This window comes from Dipodomys ordii, unplaced genomic scaffold, assembly GCF_000151885.1.
Source record: "Dipodomys ordii isolate 6190 unplaced genomic scaffold, Dord_2.0 Scaffold9, whole genome shotgun sequence".
NCBI classification, from domain to species: Eukaryota; Metazoa; Chordata; class Mammalia; order Rodentia; family Heteromyidae; genus Dipodomys; species Dipodomys ordii.
The window spans coordinates 8,826,478-8,845,436 of record NW_012267225.1 but is presented as its reverse complement, the minus strand read 5'-3'; positions in this window follow the sequence as shown (position 1 = coordinate 8,845,436).

Sequence of the window (18,959 nt, the reverse complement as noted above, 5' to 3'; positions counted from 1 at the left end):
AAACAGCTAGTATAGATTTTCAGAGAAAACTTTCTGAAAGTCACAAACAAGCCTGAAGAGCCCGTCGGCAAAAGATTTGTAGAATCTTTAAAAGATAGCTAGAGGCGAGAGTCTGAGCAGTGGGAACAGATCACCAGAAAACTCTTGTCTGCCTAATAAATGCTTCACAGAACAAAATCTACTCAAAGCACAACTCAGAAAATAGCATCAACATCATGCAACTGCAGCCCCAACAGTGACCTTGCTAGAAACAAGCCACACAGGTCTGCCACTGACACAGAATTATTCACAAATGAGCAGTCTGCCTGAGGTAGAGCAAAGACACTTTCCTAATCAAATCCAGTGACAACATAAATATTTCACTATGTCACTCTCAAGATGCAAGTTGGCTTGTCTTCTAGAATAACTCAGGGAACAAAACATGTCTTGTGTAGTAGAAAATGTATTAGCCTAATACCCTTTTTTTCTTGAAAATAAGCTCTAACTGCTGTCATTGAAAAATACAATTTATTCCACATCCACTGCATTGAAATTTAAAAGCACTCCATCAAATAACAACATAAGATCTAGATTAATTCCTACTTTCAACAGCATAAAGTCACCTTCAGATCTTTTAGTATACACATAGGTCCCTTTGGTGACCTATATCTTTTTCCTTCCTAGTGATTCATAATGATCTCAGGAGACATAACACAAATAGGAAAAATTTCAAGGATAATTCTATGCAAGCTATTGTCTTTGTCCAATTTAATACAAATACTATGTCCTAGATCAGAAAGTAAAGTAAGTAGAAAATGTTTTCTTACAGCACTATTCACCATTGCTAAGACATGGTATTAGCCTAGATGCCCTGCAGTGGAGGAATGGATCAAGGAATTGTGGAATATATGCATTATGGAATTTTATACATTTATTAGAAAGAATGACATTGTACCATTTATAAAGGAATGGCAAGACCTGGGAAAAAAGAGGTTATGTGAAGTAACTCAGGCCCAGAGAGACCAAGGATGCTAATTTTTAATAGGTTTTTTTACTGTGAAAATACTGTACAGAAGGGTTACAAGGTAATGAGTACATTTCTTATCAAACATTGTTGCCTCCTCCTTTGTTTTTCCCCTACCATCCCTTCCCTCCCACTTCCTCAACTAGGACCCCCTCCCCACTTAAATTGCAAGGTTCGTTTTTCAACATAGCGTCTTGTACATCTCATTGTTGTAATGGGTCCACCTGTATCCCTATTTAAACAATTAGTTTTTCCCTACCCCTCCCCAAATTATACCAACAACAAATACAGTGAAAACAGGGGGTTATACTGTGGGGGAGGGACATACAAAGCAACAAAAAAAATCACAGGGTACCTTATAAATACATTAGAAACAATAGCAAGGAAGAAAAAAACACTTGTGTCCCTATCTTTGGGTTCATTTCGCTTAACATCATCTTATCTGACCTTTTCTGCTTGTCCTAGACATATACTAGTTATTGCATATAAAGGAAACCTATGTTTCCTTGGGCCTGGCTTACTTAATAAAATTTGTTCCAAGTCTTTCCATTTCCTAACAAATAGGGCTATGTCTTTCTTTCTGATGGAGGCATAGAATTCCATTATATATATATACTACATTCTGTTGATCCATTCATCTACTGAGGGGCATCTGGGTTGGTTCCATATTTTAGCTATGGTAAATAATGCTGTGATAAACATAATTGTGGAATTCTATGCCTCCATCAGAAAGAATGGCATCCGCACATTTGTTTGGAAATGAAAAGACTTTGAAAAAATTATATTAAGTAAGTAAGCCAGGCCTAAAGAAACATAGGTCCCATGGTTTCCCTTATTTGCAATAACTAGTATATGTCTGGGACAAGTAGAAAAGGTCAGATATGACCAGATTAGATGATGTTAAGTGAAATGAACCCCAAGATAGGGACACAAATATCTTTTTCTTTCTTGCTATTGTTTCTAGCATATTTATAATGTACCATGTGATTTTTTTTGTTTCTTTCTACGATCCTCCCCCACAGCATAACCCCTGTTTTCATTAGTCTTGCATCTTGTATATACACTTCTCTAATTCGGGGAGGGGAAGGAAAAAAACAAAATGCTTAAATAGGGATACAGGATGACCCATTGTAACAATGAGATGTACAAGATACTATGTTGAAAATGAACTTTACAGCTTTGGCGGGGAGTAGGGGGGTAGTTGTGGAGGTGGGAGGAAAGGGATGGTAGGGGAAAAACAAAGGAGGAGGCAACAATGCTCGATAGGAAATGTACTCATTACCTTGCTCATGTAATTGTAACTCCTCTGTACAGTATTTTTACAATAAAAAAGTACAAAAAATTCAATGCAATACCCATCAATATCCCAACCTCATTCTTTAATGAGATACAAGACACAATCCAAAAATCCATATGAAAAAATGAAACACCCTGAATAGTAAAAACAATCCTTAGCAGAAAGAATAGTGCTTGAGGATTATCAATATCAAACGTCAAACTTTATAACAAAGCCATAGTAATCAAAACAGCTTGGTACTGACATAAGAACAGACCTGAGGATTAATGGAATAGAAGTGAAGACCTGGAAAAGAACCTGCAGACCTATAGCCACCTAATCTTTGATAAGGGGCAAAAAAATAGGATGCAGGAAATACAGCCTCTTCAGTAAATGGTGCTGGAAAAATTGGTTAAACACTTATAGAAAACAAAAGTTAGATCCTTATATATCAACCTTACCAGAATTAACTCCAAATGGATCAAAGACCTCAAAGTAAAAACAGACACCCTGAAAACATTACAGGAATGATAGGAGAAACTCTAGGTCTCCTTGGCACAGGCTGAAATTTTCTTAATACAGACCCAGAAATACAACAAATCAAAGACAGGTTGGACAAATGGGATTGAATGAAACTGCGGAGCTTCTGCATTGAAAAGGACATAGATACCAAGATCAATAGAAAGCCCACAGATTGGGAGAAGATCTTCACTAGCCATACAATGGACAAGGGCCTCATATCTAAAATACACTTAGAACTTAAAAACTTAAATCCCCCAACAACAAATTCTCAAAGAAACAACTGCCCGATAAATAAGTTGGCTAAAAACTTAAAGAGAGACTTCTCTGAAGAGAAAATAAGAATGGCCAATAGACACATGAAGAAATGTTAAAATTCTCTAACCATAAAAGAAATGCAAATGCTAAGATTCCACTTCACCCCTGTTAGAATGGCTATAATCAAGAAATCTAGTAACAACAGATACTGGCAGGGATGTGGCCAAAAGGGAACCCTACTGCCTTGTTGGTGGGAGTGTAAACTTGTTCAGCCACTATGAAAGCAGTATGCAGGTTCCTCAAAAGACTCCACATAGAGCTCCTCTATGACCCAGCAATTCCACTTTTGGGTATTTACCCAAATGATCACAAACAAGGTCATACCAAAGTTACCAGCACAACTATGTTTGTTGCAGCATTATTCACCATAGCTAAGATATGGAACCAACCCAGATGACCCTCAGAAGATGAATGGAATCAGAAAATTATATTTTTATATATATATATATATATATATATATATATATATATGGGGATTCTATGCCTCCATCAGAAAGAATGACACCAACCCATTTGTTAGAAAATAGAAAGACTTGGAAAAATTATATTAAGTGAAGTAAGGCACACCCAAAGAAACATAGGTCCCATAGTTTCCCTTATCTGCAATAACTAGTATATGTCTACCATAAGCAGAAATGCTCAAAAGCTATGTACATGTGACCATATAAGCTGATGCTAAGGGAAATGAACCCCAAGATAGGGACACAAGTGGTTTTATCCTTCTTGCTGTTGTTTTTAATGTATTTATAATGTACCATGTGATTTTTTTTGTTTCTTTTGTTTGGAAAGCAGTATGGAGGTTCCTCAAAAGACTACTCATAGAGCTCCCCTATGACCCAGCAATCCCACTTTTGGGCATATACCCAAATGATCACAAATGAGGCTATACTAAAGCTATCAACATAACTATCTTCATTGCAGCATTATTCACCATAGCTAAGATATGGAACCAACCCAGATGCCCCTCAGTAGATGAATGGATCAATAAAATGTGTGATGTATATGCAATCGAATTCTGTGTTTCCATCAGAAATAATGATAGTACCCATTTGTAAGGAAATGGAAAGACTTGGAAAAAATCATATTAAATGAAGTAAGCCAGACCCAAAGAAACATAGGTCCCATGGTTTCTCTTATTTGTAATAATTAGCATATATCTAGGATAATCTTAGCAGATGACCAGAATAGCTCAATAGCTGTATACATATGACCATATAATATGATGCTAAGTGAAATGAACTCCAAGACATGGACACAGTAAGTATTTCTTTGTTGTTACTGTTCTCAATGTACCTTGTGATTTTTTTTGTTTCTTTTGTATGTTCTTCCTCCAATGGTATATTCCTTGTTGTCCCTGTATTTTATTTTGGTACTATAGTCTTTTATATACATTTATTTGAATTAGGGAAGAGAAGGAGAACAACATAACGGTGAGACAAAGGACAAGGTTAGGACCAATGCAACAGTGATATACAGGACAGTATGTTGGAAATGATCTGTACAACTTGGGGAGGAGGGTTGGGTGGAGGAAAAGTAGGGGAAAAATGAGGGAAGAACTTTTGGGCATTTACCCGAATGACCACAAACAAGACCATACTAAAGCTACCAGCACAACTATGTCTATTGAAGCATTATTTACCATAGCTAAGATATGGAACCAACCCAGATGCCTCTCAGTAGGAGTGGATCAAGAAAATGTGGTATATATGCACAATGGAATTCTATGCCTCCATCAGAAAGAATGACATTGCCCATTTGTTAGGAAATGGAAAGACTTAGAGAAAAATTATATTAAGTGAAGTAAGCCAGGCCCAAAGAAACATAGGTCCCATGGTTTCCCTTATTTGCATTAACTAGTATATATATGTCTGGGACAAGTAGAAAAGGTCAGATAAGATGCTGTTAGGTGAAATGAACCCCAAGATAAGGGCACAAGTGTTTTTTTTCTTTCTTGCTATTGTTTCTAACGTATTTATAAGGTGATTTTTTTTGTTGCTTTGTATGTCCCTCCCCCACAGTATAACCCCTGTTTTCACTGTATTTGATGTTGGTATAATTTGGGGAAGGGAAGGGAAAAACAAATTGTTTAAATAGGGATACAGGTGGACCCATTGCAACAATGAGATGCACAAGACGTTATGTTGAAAAACGAACTTTACAACTTTGGCCAGGGGTGGAGAGATGAGGTGGGGGGGTGTTGGGGGAAGATGGGAGGGCATGGATAGTAAGGGGAAACAAAGGAGGAGGCAACAATGCTTGATAAGAAATGTACTCATTACCTTGCTCATGTAATTGTAACCACTCTGTATGGTATTTTCACATTAAAAACTTATTAAAAATTTAAAAATGAGGAAAGTGGTAAGAAGAAATGTACTTATTACCTTATTTATATTACTATAACCCCCCTGTATATCACTTTGACAATAAAAATTTAAATATACAAAAAGCCATCAGATGTGGTTCAAGTGGCAGAGCATCAGCCTTCAGTGTAAAATCCAAGCAAGAGCTTGAGGCCCTTATTTAAAGCCTCAGTACCAGAACATATACACACAGGACCACTGCAAGCACTTAGGCAGGCAGTAGTAGTAGTTAGAGTTCACCCCATAAAAAAACAGTAAGTAAATGTTCTTAAACAACACAGTCCTAAAATAATACAGAATTGAATTCTTCCTTCCAACACATGAATTAACTTGCAGGTGCATTCTTCCCATAGCCATCAGGAAAGGAGAAAAACTTAATGATACCCATTTCAGTCTTATGAGACTTAGAAGGTATAAGATGGTGAATTATTTCTGTTTGTCTTTAGCTAATATCTTTGGGCTACTTTTTCTGACAGAAATAAAAATGACGCTTATTTTCATGATCCTTATGAATGTAAGAAATCTGATACTGCAAAAAAAATATGACCTCAAGATAAAGAGTGCTTGCTGACTACAATGCTGATTATGAACATCAACTGTGTTTTTGGCAGCATGTCATTGGAGACACATGATGAAAGATTTTCCTTGTTTATATTCACCTTCATGCTAGCTCCTGTACAAAATAAGAAATTTGCCACAGCACATGAAAGTCATGGTTAGTCTCATGGTTTGACAAATCTGATATTTCTTAACTTCTGAGATATCCCTGGGTTTAATTCAAGATTCACTCTAAATGAGTGACTTGGTTACATTTAACATTTCTTTAAATTATAACTTCTGTATAATCAAATGACAATACTTCTCAGACAGTGCTACTTTGAAGATTAAAATAGATAATATAGGTGTGATACACCCAAAAGTTAGTAGGTACTTGGTAATTATTACATCTTCCTACAGTGATCTTGGGGCTTAGAAAATGATGCCTTAAGATATGCTGCTTTGTGATTTGGACTGGAAACACCTATGTAGCCACCTCACAGAGCAAAGCTTGCTTTTAACTTTCTTATCTACCTAAAACCCGTTCTACCAAAGTGAACACTAGTGGCTCTCCATCCTCACATTGAAAAGACTTAACATCAGGCACCACCAGAGCTCAGAAAAATTTATTCAGAAGAAGTTATACCACTGTCAGTTTGCCAATTTCTTCCTCTCCTCTCCTAAACATTTACCTGTCTCCAGTTGTCTGCTTCCTCTTGATTATGAAGTAGTCCTAACCAAATGGTACATCATAGAATTCTCATCTTTTGTCTGACTCTTACAATTATGAAGATTAATAAATGCTGTTGCTTTTCTCTTTTTAATGTATTTTCAATTTGGTTTAGCACATTTAGGTATGGGACCTTCAGAGAGAAACTTGAACTTCCCCACAAATGCAAAGAAACCTTAAAATTAGGGACATACACAACCACCGAAGAACATTGTTTGCATCTGTTTTCTCAGAATTTGAGACAGGCTCTTCAGCATATGAAATCCTGTAGAGAAAGGATCGATCACAAGAGAAGCATAATATGGCAGGGAAAATTAAGCAGAGCAACAATGTGGACCTACGTGGGAACTCTGAACCCCTAGAGAAAGCTTCTGAGCACAAGTTGTATGGGGCCAAATGTTTTTACCCCAAGTCCAACCACTAGAATGGAGGTAGGGAGAAAAAAGAAAATTAGCGAAGAATAGATGTATGCTGGTAGTAAGAAAAACACAAAACACAAAATGAGATCTAAGTTGGGCACCAACAATATCCACCCAGAACAATTACCTAAGTTCCAAAATAAATCTCTGGCTTGTTTTTGAGGGTGAAACCAATGTTAAATGAATGGTTTGTTCTATCAACATTCTTTGGGAGGATGCATGATTTCAGTATTAGAATTGATCTAAATACGTCTACTTAGGTGTTCTACTATTAATTCTTTGCTTTGCAGGTTTAACCATATCTCTTCCATGTAGCAATTTTGATAGCTATGTACTAGTTACCTTTGCTAAAGTAGTTACAAAATGTAGTTGGAATCATTCCATGATAATTCTGTTGCCAGTCTTTAGAAGACAATGATAAAAAAAACATTGATTCATTGGTTATAGAACTTAAAAGTTTTCTGTAGCTTTTACTTTCCTTTAGGTCCAATTTGATCTTTAGTTTCAAGTCATCTCTCATCTCACAATTATTATCTAGTATCTCCCTATCTTGTTTTGCCTAAATACATATCGTTCATTAGCTCCTTTCAAGCTCTAATGAGAATATATTAAATACAATGGAGAGTACTATAAAACATACAACAGGATATTTTCCTGAGTGCTTTTCCATCCCCAGCTCTATTTACCTTTCTTATATTTGAAAGTAATTCACCATGCTCTCAAATTATGAAATTCTCTTAAGTTTGATTTCTTTCTATATAATTCTAAGTTCTGGACCTTTTCTTTTACATTAACTCAAGCTGGTCTTAAATAATACTCCGTCTGCATCTAAGAAAAGATAGGCTATTTCAAATTAATGACCTAATTGCTGAGAAGTGTTGGAGAGATTGTATTTGTGTAAATCTATTATTGCCCAGACACTTAAGATTGTCACTTTATTAAAAATATTAGATACTTTCCTTTCCTTTTTCTTTTTTCTTTCTTTTTTCTTTCTTTCTTCCTTCCTTCCTCTACCCCTTCCCCTTCCCCCTCTTTATCTTTATTTGTGTGCTAGTGCTGGGCTTGAACACAGTTTCTAATGCTCTTTTGGCTTGTTCATTCAAGGCTGATTTACTAGATGGATTCCCCAAATTCAGAGGGCAGTTAATTCTGATATTGAGTCCCATGGAGCTTTTGTGGAATGAGCAGAGCGTTGGTAGAAGACTCAAATGTCTTGGCATCTATATGTCAACCTTCAGAGCTGTTTTATCTAGGTGGGAAAAGTTCAGTTGACTTTCACTATGTATTTCAATGTATTTTGTTGTTGTTCTTAGCAAAATTCAACATTAAATTTTGTCAGGAATACATTCCATTCGTTTTAAAGATTTTCTACTTCAAAGCATGTGATTTAAAAAATTGAAGTAGGTCTTTAATGACCTACTCTTAGCTACTTAAGATGCTGAGTGGGAAGGATTGTAGTCTGAGGCCAGTCCAGGCATAAAATATAAGACCCTTTTTCAACTAATAGCTTGGCATGGGGGGAGGGGGCGCTGACATCTCAGCTACATGGGAGGCTCCAGAACAAATGTGATGTACAAAGGAGTTACCGTTGTGTAAGTAAGGTAGTGTTTACATTCCATGTCTAACTTGTTACCCCCTACCTCATTTTTCTCCCTCTTTCCCTCCCCGCCCCAAGTTGTACAGATCATTTCCAACATATTGTCTTGTGAGTATCTCTGTTGCATTAGTTCCCACTTTGTCCTTTGTCTCACCATTATGCTGTTCCCCTTCCCTCTCCTAGTTCAGATAAACGTACATACAATCTCCAGGGTACCAAAATCAAATACAGTGACAACAGGGGATAAAACATAGGGGGAAAAACACAAAAGACAAAAAGAAATCATGTAATACATTGAGAACAATAAAAACAAAGAAAAAACTTGTGTCCATGTTCGTTTTGCTTAGGGTCATCTTATATGGTCATATGAACTTAACTATTGAGCTCTTCTGCTCATCTGCTAATGTTATCCTAGATGTATTCTAATTATTACAAATAAGGGAAACCATGGGGGCCTTTGTTTCCTTGGCTCTGGCTTACTTCACTTAATATGATTTTTCCAAATCTTTCCACTTCCTTACTAATGGGATGGTATCATTATTTCTGATCGAAGCAGAGCATTCCATTCACAATGTAATTTAATACTAAAAATTAAGGAGTATATTATAAATATTACCCCAGTTAAATCCTTTAAATTTGTGCATATTTACTTAAATATATACCATTTTAATTGTTATAATCATAGTACATTCCTTTCATGTGCTTTGCTAGTTTAACTCATCCAGCTATTGTATACATTAAGAAATCTCTATATATCTCCTCTCATTTTTACTTTTTTCTTTTTTGTTTGTTTTGCCTTTGAGCAAGACCTTGTGATCTTACTTGGCTTTTTCAAGGCTGGCACTCTTATCACTTGAACCACACCTTCACTTCTGGCATTTTGCTGGAAAATTGGAGACATAGCATTTTATGAACAACCTGCCTAGGCTGGCTTTGAATCTTGATCCTCAGATCTCCACCTGCTGAGTAGGTAGGATTTATAGGCATGAGCCACCAGTGCCCACAGCATTTTTATTAGTTTCAATAGATTATTTGGCATTGACTATGAATCCTTCTATGACAGATGAAAGGTATGGGTTCATCTTTAGGGTCTACCCTAATTTTCATTTTTAATTACGTTAGGTGTACAAATATTTTAAATTGGGAAGATTATTTGTCCAACTAATTTAAATTTTATTTTTCACATCTTCTGTCATGGAAATTACCATAAGATACTTTTTTTGGAGGGGGAGTCCAGTCGTGGGGCATGAACTCTGGGCCTGGGCACTGTCCCTCAGCTCTTCAGCTCAAAGCTAGCATTCTACCCTTGAGCCACAGCACCACTTCCGGCATTTTTCTTTTTGTTTATGTGGGCCTCATGTATGCAAGGCAAGCACTCTACCACTGAGACACCTTCCCAGCCCCACCATAAGATACTTGTTTGAACTATATCCCAATGGAAAAGTAATTGTAGTCACACATAAAGTGAGAAATTGTTCAGTCTTTGAGGTTTCAGAAAGTAAACCCAAAGTATACATCTGATGCTGCTTCACTTTAATTCTTATCGTCTACTTCCAGGATTTAAACAAAACAGATGTTTTCTTGTAGTTATCTTTTCCTGTTTCTCATAAAAAGGGAAGCAAGCAGGGGCCCATTAAAGTGCTGGAATCTGATAGAATCAATCACAGCACAGAGACACTTAAACATCTGACTTTTCAGCAAGTATTACCTCACTGTACTTCTCTCCTGCTAGTCAGTAAATGTTCTCACAGCAGGAGAGACACTTCATTTTTGTGGTTTCAGAAAGAAATCAAATCCAAAAGCATAACGCCTTCGAAGAGGGTAAATCCCCCATTTACATTTGGAATATGGTTTGCTAGTAGGCATAGATTCTGGTATCTCACTGTATTCATGTGGCTTGAGGAGAGGCCAAAACAATATTCAATTCCTCTCAGCCCAAATCCAAGTCACCAGTCACAAAATCATCCCTACCTTTCCCCAGTAGGCATTTGTGCTGATTATTGTAATGCACAGTTGGCAAAGCAGTGGGCTTTAGTAGGAGCTGTTATATGTTTGTCTCCCTATATCTCAAGTTGTAGTCCTAGTTAAAAAATGGAAATGTGAAGGGTTCTCATTCATTAAAGATATCATTTACATATCAGGAAGCTGAAACTTTGAGTTGTGTTTGGGGAGGGGGAAGAAAAGTGAGGTAGATGGGTGAGAAGAGTGAGGATAGAAGAATGAATTTCTAGTACCCAATGTATATATATGAAAATGGAACTAGGAAAGCTGAGGGAAGCATAGAGTTGGGAGAGATGAGGGAGAATGGTGAAAGGGGTGACATTGATCAAGATTCGCTGGACTCATAAACTGACATGTTGAATTGAAACCCTTCTACAACTATTTAAAGTCAAACAGGAACATTTTTAAACATTTACATCATGTTTTAAATTTATTTAGATTGTATCTTATCCTGGAAAACTTACAGACAAGAAGACCCTTTGTTGACTGTCAAACAGTACAACCTATGCAATATCTTCTCCCTAAGTCTATATCCAATATTTCTTCTTAGTTTGTAATACAGACACATAAATATGTGTCTATAAGCACATGATAGAAATATAACCAGTTAAATCTGTAATACAAAACAGATAAGATATATTCACCTTTTACTTTACTTCAATTAAATGAATGAGTTTGAGCCTACATCTCAAAATTATTGCTAACTTATTAAAATAAGGCTTATCCACCATTAATACTTCAAAAGGCCTTAAGCCTTGAGTTGACTCAAAGTTTTGGTTAAGAACTTGAAACACACAACAAAAGTTTTTAGAAAGAAGAGAGTGAGGGAACTGAAGATACTGTATGAAAGGAAATGTACTCATAACCTGACTTATGTAATTGTAATCCCTCTGTACACCATGATTATAATAACAATAAAGTAAATAACTTTTAAAAGAATCAAATTTAAATTTGAAAAAATGAAGAATATAATCACGCAGGAAGAACCCCCAGAGAGATCAGCATAATAGAGAGATTTGGAGACAGCTGGAAACAAAGAATCATGGCTCTTAGGAAAAATGGAGGAGAAAGAACAGGCCAAACTAGATCCCAACAGGGAAGGACTGTTTATTGAGGCACAGCCTGGGGGTAGCAATCTTCCTGTGAGATTGGAGGGTGTGCAATGGGATGAGGTTGACGGAAGCTTATCTTGAGTTAGGCCAGAGAATAGTACATAACTCAATGGAACAGGTGACTTATTGATAACAGGACATAGTTTTTCTCAAAACTGGGGGAAGGTAAAACATGGTGATGTTAAAACCCCAGAATGGAATGCATTACCCAGGGGCAAGTATTTCCTGATTCACCTGAGGCTATGAGGTGCGGTGAGTCCTTCATACTGAGACTATGGATAGGTAAAAATAATTGTCCAGTCTAGAGTGGCTGGGAGTGGGGTTGACAATTATCTTTCTTAAGCTACTTCCTGCTGATTAGGGGCAGCATTTAGATGTTGGTCTCTTGTGTTGGCCATGCCTCCTCTTTGTCAAGTGGCTAGTGTCTCATGGGCATAAAGAACTCAGTCACCTACTAAGATGTGAATGTTTGTACTCACTCCTGTTGCATTGGGTAGTTTCACCTGTGGCCAGGGATCCACAGAATGAGATTTTCTTGGGGCCAGTGTCAAAAGGGAAGAGAGCAAGGTCACTGGGGAAGACGTAGAGTCTGAATAAGACTGGAGGATCCCAAAGCCAAGGAAGGGGACCAATCCAGCTTTTGTTGATGATAACCTAGGGTTAAGGCATAGGACCCAAGAAGCAAGAAAGTTATAAGAAAGGTCATGGTGACAGAAGGCCTTGGAAGTGGGATAGCACTGAAGAACAAGAAAGATTACCAGGAATATCCACATAAGAAAGACAAGAATAACTTGTTTCTCAAGGGATCAGCCAGTGGGGCTTACGGAAATTAGTCCAATTGTAAGCAGCCTGGTAATGAGAATAATTGGGATAAAGAACGGAGATGGCAGAGCATCCATCAGGAATAAGAAGGAGGTTAAGGACAAGAGTATAAAACATAATTTGCTCAAGGAAGAAAGTTGTAAAAGTACCTGGTAACCATGAAGTCATCAAAGGTGGTACGAGGCTGGAGAACCCACCAGGTGCCATCCAGTGAAGAACTTTTCCAAATTAGGGAGCATCAGTTTCATCTGTGGGACCTGGAAGAGGTAATGTGGGGTCAGTTATTGTTTCGTCCTCCAGAATAGGAGGAAGTTTAGTAATCTTGAGTTGTGTGTGTCCCAGAATTGTGGAAGTGTATTGAAGGGTGTTTTATTTATTTATTTATTGAATCCATGGTATGATATCCTGCAGTTTGGCAACCGTGAGAGTAAGAGCAATGACTTTATGAAGGCTCTTCCATTTGGGGTTAAGAGGGGAAGGATGGGTATTAGGAATAGAGGGATGTTGGGAGATATACACAGTGCTCCTATTTGAAGAAGAGGGAAGGGGGCATTTGGGAGAGGAATAGAGAGTCTAGAATCTGTATATTTCCAGAGCTCAGAGCAGAAAAAGGAAAGGAGGTCAATGGACAAGGCAGGGTAGAAGGGTGAAGAGCTTGAGGAAGAGCCAGGATGTAAAAGGAGTTTGCCATATAAAAGAACAAAGGGACTTATTTGACAGGATTTATGGGGAAGGGCACAAATCCAAAAGAATGCCAAGGGTAGGAATTTAATCCAAGCCTGTTTAAGTTCTAGGGTTAGTTTGGTTAGAATTTCCTTAAGGGCTCTGTTAGTTCTTTTCGGTCTGCCATTCCTGATGATTGGGGATGGTAGGGGATACAAGACTTCCAGGGTATGTGTAGAGGAGGCTGTCTGTGGTGTTGTGGCATGAATAAATTCAGATTGTAAGGAAGAGGAAGGCCAACGCGAGGAAGTAGTTCAGCAAGAATTAATTGAGCTACAGTGGAGGCTCTTTTATTGGTAGTAGGAAATGCCTCCACCTATCCTGAGAAGGTGTGGATGAATACAAGGAGATACTTGTATCTTCTGATGGGGGATAAGTGGGTAAAGCCCACCTGCCAATCCAAGGCCAGTGATGATCCCCTCAACTGGGGTGAGCAGAGGTTTAAGTCAGGATTTGTTTTTTGGCAAATGTTACAAGAGTCTGTGAGGGTTTTTTTGGGTGTTGCCTGATAGGGGGAGCTAAAGAGTAAGCCGTCTGTGAGAAAGAAAGGAGGGCTTGATCATAGGGATGGAAAAGATGGTGTGGGCAATGTAAAATCTCATCTGAGGGAGGTGGTTAGTAGGATGTTGGGTATCAAGAAGAGGCCTCTGTTGGGGCCTCTGCAAATGGCTGGGGGTCTGTGGCAATCTCACGGACTAGGGAGTCTGCAGGGTTACTGAGAAGAGAGACATAATCCTCTCCCTTCAGATATCCTCCATAGTGAACAATGGCTGCTTGCTTCAGAAGCAGTTTAGTTTAGAAGGTCCTGGATAAAGGTGGTGTTAATTATGGGGACCTTTTTAATTTAGGAATCCTCCCTCTCTCTCCAAATTAGGATGTTAGAGTGAATGTTATACACATATTTGGAATTGGTGTAAATATTAATCTGCTCATTGGTTGGTGACCAGCTCCTCCTGTTGTGACGTGGTGTGGGGGGCGGAGGTTTTTATTTCTATGCAGGTGGGATGGCCTGGTCTTTCTGAGTCACCCTGAATAATAGCATATCCTGCCAAATAAGGGGAACTTTTTTTAAGAGAGCTGCCATCAATAAACCAATCAGGGACCCCAGGGGTGGACTGACCCAAACTATGAGAGAAGGGGTTTAGGGAGAAGTCTAAAGTTTCAGAGCAGGAATGTATTAGAGTCACGGGGCTGTGATGGCCAGGAGGGGGTGGGGTTTATGGGGGAGAGACTGTTCAAAGAATAGGGTAGGATAAGTAGGTACTCCTGAAAGGCGAGAACTCAGGAGGGAGGCAGAGAAAGGAAGGGCTTATTGCTTATAAGGTCCTTGAGGGAGTGAAAGTAAGGACGTGGAGAGGGCTGGGGAGGGAGATTTTATGGGCCTCTGGGAAGAAATGCCATGGCTTCCAGGGTCTGGAAACAGAGGGGCCATCTCTGTGTTACCGTGTCTAGTTGTTTCAATAGGTATGCTAGAGGGTGAAAGGTGTCTCCTCCTTTTGGGCAAAGAATAGCTAATGTCTGCACTTTGTATGTAAGAAGAGAAAGAAGGGTTTGCTGATGCCAGAGAGGGACAAGGTAGAGGCCTCAGTGAGAGCTTAAGTTGAGGCACAGTGTGTAGGAGTGAAGAGAGATTGGGTAGACAGAAGGGGTTTTTTGAGGGACTCCTTGGTAGCTGGGTATAGAGGGTGTGCTATAAGGGAGAAATTGGGAAACCCAATGCAGAAGTTGAAGAGGCCAAGGAGGTCTCTCTTGGATTGAGGGGGGGGACAATTTACAAGTTTCTGGATACTATGGGAAGGTCTGGTTCATCCCTGTTGTGAAATAGTAAATCCCAGGTAGGTGACCAACTTTTGGCAAACCCAAACCTTGTCTTTAGAGGCCTAGTATCCCAAGGCAGTGTGAGAATTAAGAAGGAGAGCTGAATGTTTGCGGTTTAAGTCAGCTGAGGGGCTTTGGAGGAGGAGGTCATCTGCTTATTGGAGAAGAAAGCTGGGGGATAGGACTAGGGAAGCCAGATCCTGTTGCAGGGCCTGTCCAAAATAATGGGGATGGTTTCCAATCCTTGAGGGAGAACTGTCCAGGTTAATTGTTGGGCCTATAGGGTGTCTGGGTCCCCCCAGGTAAAGGCAAAGAGTGGCCTTTAGGTGGAGGTATAGGGGGATGGTAAAGAAAGTATCTTTTAGGTCAAAGACTGAGACAGTGAGTTACTTCTAACTCACTGTGGAGAGGAGAGTGGGGATTAGGGACCACTGGAAAGTTGGTAGTTACTGCCTGATTACCTTTATGGAGGTCTTGAGCTGGGTGACAGGATCCATTAGGTTTTTTACTCCCTGAATTGGGTGTTGTGAGGGGAATGAATGGGGGTTAGAAGAGACGCAGAAAGAAGGCAGAGGATAATGGGCTTTAGTCCCCAGTGGGTAGTAGGAAAGAAAGGGTATTGGTCTTGGGTTATGAAGGTCCGGGGGTCCTTGAGAGAGATGAGGACAGGTTTATGGTGGGAGGCCATCGCAGGCCGGGAGGCATCCCAGATTAGGGGGTTACATCCAGGGGAGAGTTTGGGGAGGTAGAGGATTGAGGTTGGGACCAAGGCCTCCCTGAGTCTGAGCCCACGTGGAGAAGAAAAATAGTTGCATATTTTAGGGGAGATCAGTATAGAGACACTCGGAGTTTAGAGAGTAGGTCTCTTCCTAGCAGAGGCAAGGGACATTGGCACATAATGAGGAATGAGTGTGTAAAAGTAAGATCTCCAAATTGGCAGAGAACAAGAGTGTTGAGGGGCTCGATAGGGTTTCCTGTGGCTCCCGTAATTGTGTATTACTAGCAGGAGTAGAGGGCCCTTTCCAGGAAGTGGGGAGCAATAGGGAGGCCCTGGTGTCCAGGATGAAAGAGAGTTTTTCCTGCCACCACACCTTGGACCCTAAATTCTGGAGAGCTGTGTAAAGGTTTGGCTTGGTGCCAAGTATCTGGGCCCCCTTCATTTTATCAGGGCATGAGACAGGTGGAGGGGGAGGAATGGAGGGCATGTAGCCCATCGGGGTGGATCTCACGACAATCCATGTTCCAGTGTCCCCATTGTCCACGGTTGGCCCAGTGTCCCATTTGAAGCACCCGAAACAAAGACCAGAGGGCTGACCCTGACTCCTTATGACTGAAGGTGAGGATCCAGTTCCTGGAGTCTTTAGACCTGACCAGCTGGAACTTTCGGAGGGTGACGTCCAGTAGGTGAAAATCGGCCTGGTGATTCTCCCTATCCCTTTTACAGTCCTACTCCTGCTCCCTTTTGGCTTCCTCCTCCGTGCAGTTAAATAGTTTGAAAGCTAGAGCTAAGATCTCATTTGGGAGGGGGGAAGGTGTCCCCAGGTCCCTTTTCTAAGCATTGTAATTTTCACCTAATGTCTGGTAGATATTGGTTAATGAAATGAAGGTGAAGTAGAATGCCTGAAGGGGAAGTAGCATCCATGTGGGTGTACTGAGTAATGGTCTCTGGAGAGGTGGTAAAGGAAGAGGGTAGAATTTTCAAAGATTAACTCCCTCAAGCCAGGTAAAGTTAACCCTAGAATGGGCATTTTGGAGCATGCCTTTTACCAGGTTCTTGACCATAAATTGAAGCCGTGCTGAGGCGTTTCCATCAGTCTGGTGATTCCGGGTTGGGTCTCCTGCTAGAATTGCCTCACTACCAGGGATGGGGGAAAGAGGGCAGGGATTGAGAGTTTTCCTGATTAAGCCAGTCCTCATGAGCTCTGGCTGATTTCAAACTATGATCTTTTTCACCAGGGGTTAGGGTAGAGTTTAGAATATGTTGGATATCCTGCCATTAAGGGAATTAAGTTGAGTAATGCAAGAAAACTGCTTTTTAAAATGTTGAGGATTGCCAGAAAACCATCCCAGTTTTTGTTCAATAAAGTCCATTTCCTTTAGAGTGAAAGGGGTGTGGGCTGGGCTGGATCCTTCCTCTCCTGCCACCTTATCGAAGGGAAAACATAGTTTGGCATGTAGGACCACTGGCCTTAGAGTGGTTGATGGGTGCTGAGGGGACAAGAGAGAGGCAGAGGAGGGTAGAGTGAGGGGGAGGGGTTGAAGGAGGAGGTGGTTGTGCGATTGGAAGCAGGAATATGGGGGGTGGGTCAGTTGGACAAAGGGGTGGAGGGGGAAGTGGGAGCTGAAGGGTTAACGGGGAGAGAGAAGGGGATATGGAGGCAGATCATCAGCAAGGTCAACATCTAGGAGACTGGTGAGGATTTTTAGACGAGGACTTTGAGGGTGTTTTATGGCGTGTAGAGCAGGATGAGCAGTGGGAGCGTATGGAGTGGAGGTAAAAGAACACTTGGAAATAGGGAACCTCAGACCATTTGCTGTTTCATTGGAGGAAGTTGTATAGTTCAATTAGAATGACAAAATCAAAAGTACCAAACTCAGGTCAGTGGTGTTGGTTATCGAGTTTGTACTGAGGCCAGATCTGGGTACATAAGCCAATTAATTTTGAAGGCTGCAAGTCTGTCAGCCTGTAGGCAAGCCAATAGTGCTTCCTTAGAAACAGGCAATTGAGAAACCATTCTGGAAAACTTGGAAGGACTAAGTAGTGACCTACCCAACACCATGGGCATTCCTGAGGCTCAGGGAAGGCAAGAATAAACCCAATAATTAGGAGAGGGAGCGCCCAAGGCCTTACTGGGCATCTGGGGTCAGTCAAATATGACAGACTTCCAAAGACTCCGAGGACCCCGCAGAGTGAGAGAAACGGGAGACTCCTGGGGTCCTTGGATCTGTGTCAGGGTGCCTCAGCCACAGATCCTGAACAATTACCTTGTCCTGAACTCCTGTGTATATGGATGCAATTGGTCAATCAGCAAAGAGCCTCCTGCTGGAAGATCAAGAGTCTAGGGACAGAAGATTGGGAAAGAGATTTGGAGGGAAGAGGGCCAACTCCAACGTTTACACAGATGCCAATAATACCTCAAGCCACATAGGGTAGCCGTCCACAAGGCATGCACCCTTTGTGTAGGCAAAGGCCATGAGCACTTGGGGAATTCCAGGTCATGACTGGTGGTTGATTAGCCCAAATAATAAAAATGTCTACATTTCAGAGGTCAGAGCCATGAGCACTAGCACAGCGTGTTAGCCTATATCCCAAGTCATTGGCTACCTATGCTCTGCTCGTGTCTGTATTCTGGGCCTCAGCTCTGTGGCATCTTCATGAACACTGTAGAGCTACTGCAGCATGGGATATGTCTGTATTTGGGCTGAGGAGTTGTCATAATTGCATGGTTCCTGGTGCTCCAGACCCTGTTTCCACGGCCATTCCATGGACTGTGTGTATCAGACACCTGTATTCTTCCACTGTGAGCACAAACACACATGTGAAATCAACATCAAGGAGAATCTTTCAGCCACAACATTTCCTGTGGGGGGAAAAAAGAGACCAAGAGAACCCCAACAGTCTTTACCATGTAAGACCACAGCAGCCCTGATTGCTAATACAAGGTAGTTAGTCTTGGCTTTGAGGACACTTGAAATGGTCACTGACAGCAATTTCAGCTGACAG